This window comes from Lactuca sativa, chromosome 8 (assembly GCF_002870075.4).
Source record: "Lactuca sativa cultivar Salinas chromosome 8, Lsat_Salinas_v11, whole genome shotgun sequence".
Classification (NCBI taxonomy): domain Eukaryota; kingdom Viridiplantae; phylum Streptophyta; class Magnoliopsida; order Asterales; family Asteraceae; genus Lactuca; species Lactuca sativa.
This window is the reverse complement of record NC_056630.2, coordinates 51,797,185-51,799,764: the sequence shown is the minus strand read 5'-3', so window position 1 is coordinate 51,799,764 and position 2,580 is coordinate 51,797,185. Positions and strand designations below refer to the sequence as shown.

The window sequence follows — 2,580 nt, the reverse complement described above, 5'->3', positions numbered from 1 at the left end:
ACATTCTAGAATATAGCCAATATAGAGGTGTATAATACACGCTTTTTCTAAGAGTCCATCTCAGAGTATAAAAAGTTGAAAATTTGTATAACCCGCCCGAATTAAACAGCACTATTACCTCAACTGATATTTTGATTTTCTTAATATTATTAGAGTGATTGAAGATATAGTCAACTCATAGGATCGGTTTGTGTGTATAGTAAGCAGTGTTTTAAAACCCACCTTTTCAGTTGACCCAGGATTGCCGGTATTGCGACCGAGTCACAGTTCAACCACCGGGTCGACCCATTTTTCAGAATTTCTATGCATTTTATATATACCGGCATTTATATATCAGATGTTAGATCTGTTAATTGATTCATCCACTGCTGCTTCAGATCATAAACTCGAGTAAATCTAAATTAGTCTTCATCAGCTTCCAGTTCTGCTTTCTAGTAGTGTGTAAGTTGCATTTCCATATAGCGCTCTCTTATTTCTCTTTTATTTCTAGATCGTATCGTCACTCGTTTTTCTAAGCTCTAGCTTCATTAACTCCTTAATTTTGGTTTTCCTAAGCTTTTCATAATGATTTATCATCTTGACTCCAATTTCTACTTTCTAGATTATATAAATTAGGATACAAATTTTTTTCTAGATTTGAAGTGATATTTTTGCGCATTAAAGTTTTGTCATTTGTCCGATTTGATCACTAAACTTATTTTTTTCCGCAATAAACCATTAAACTCGTATTTGACCTATCAATTAAGTCATTTTACAAAAATTTAACAGGTTACCCGGTAACAAAATCTGATGTGGCATTAGTAATTAATTTATCTTTATTGTTTGGTACAGTCATGTGTGTGATGGGTATGGGAACCTTCCAGCTCATCTCCATCTCTATCTTCTTGCCTGAACATGTTACCCCTATCCCTTTGTTATCCTTTTGTCTTCCCAAGACAACTGTTCCTGTTTCTTCTTTCTTCCGACTGTGTTCATCGGAAATTCTCCCCACCAAAGAACCGGCACCAATCTCTTACTGTCTAACCTCCAAAATCCAAGTCTGCTACAGTAACTATTTACTCACAACTCCTCTCATTTTTTTTCGGATTTAACTAAATCCTAATCATTTCTGTGTTCCAAGCCTCCCACATTAAAGCAGTCTTCATGTTTTCAATCATCTTGTTCGAATGAACCTAGCTACACAACCCCAATAGGAATCTATGAGAATATTTGAACTTTTCACATCATGATGAGCAGAGGGTTGATTTAAGTGTGGAGAAATGCAAGAGCTTTTACAACTTCCATCGCGATTTTTAACTGAAGCTGTCAGTTCAACGGTGAGAAGCCACCTGAAGATGGTCGTTTGGTGTCTTTGAGCTTTGAAAGTCAGAAAACTTGAGTGAGACCTGGACATGGTGCGACGAAGACCTACCATGGCATGATACCGGTGCGTTGGTTTTTTTCTCTCCTGAAATTTCTTCTTTTGTTTACCCTTTTTGAGGAGGAAACAGAGAACTATACATAAGTGGATTAAAATTAACAAGAATCCAAAAATGGATGAACCGATTATGATTATCAATTTTGTGTTATTGATGTAACCGTTGATGTTAAAGTTGTGGCTTCAGGTTACAAATTTCCAACAAGAAATATTTTAACGAAAAGAACATGAAGTGCAGAATCTATCGCTGTTTTGAGTACATGAACTCGAGGTGAAAAAGCCATTTCAGTAGTTGAATCCACATGGAGCACAAATATTTAAACCATTAAATATGGTTCGTGAAGAAGACTCGTGTTGAAAGTGAAGTTCTTTGGGCCACAAGATCCGGGAGTGCATAAATCTGGACACATAACTGTAATGGATTATTGATGTTAGATGGAGAAGAAGCGTTTCCAACCAACAATAGAAAACAATATCAACTTCTTGAATCCCATACATGATTGAATCGAATGAGGAGTTTAAATCCCCCTCCCCCCCAAAAAAACTCAATTGCGTGATTATCTTTTCTGATTCCTCAAAAAATTTCAGCATTGAATTCTAGTGAGACGAGTGAACTTCCTGTGGATTGAGTTACCGACGATGGAGATGGGAAGAGTTTGAGGCTTAGTTTACTAGCTTACAACCCGTGGAAACCACGGGAAAAATATTTATAAAATAAATAAATTATTAATAGCATTTATGATTTTACAAAGACTTTTTTTATTGATTCTTTAAAATGAATATTAATATTTGTTTAAATATCAAAAATTACGTTAAGTTTTGATTGAAATCTATCAAAATCCATTGGATATACGTTTGTTCGGATTTTTGTACCCTATTCAAATATGACAAAAAAAATTTAGTTAAGAAAATTTAAATTTAATAAAAAAATTAAGTTAGAATTCAAAATATAACTTATTAAAACGATATTATAAAAGTGTATTTTACCATCTCATCTATCTATCAAGATCATATCTAGTGATTTTACTATATTTGGGTTTATATCCGAGAATGATTGCCACAAACGAATAATACAGACTTTTAATGTGTAATCATCTTTCATATTATCCAATTCGTTTATGAAATTGATGTTCTAAGCATACATTGTCACTGTATTAAAAAAA

The 2,580-nt window shown here is 33.8% G+C and overlaps 1 long non-coding RNA gene across 2 annotated transcripts; it reads left to right on the top strand.

Annotated features, from left to right (window-relative positions):
• Positions 1-680: 680 nt before the first annotated feature.
• On the top strand, positions 681-2,168 carry LOC111896610 (uncharacterized). Of its 2 annotated transcripts, none has more exons than XR_002851964.3 (2): positions 681-1,426; positions 1,605-2,168. It is a non-coding gene; the product is annotated as an uncharacterized LOC111896610 (long non-coding RNA). The 2 variants fall into 2 exon arrangements; XR_008225863.1 differs by having other exon boundaries at positions 1,593-2,168.
• The last annotated feature ends 412 nt before the right edge of the window (positions 2,169-2,580 follow it).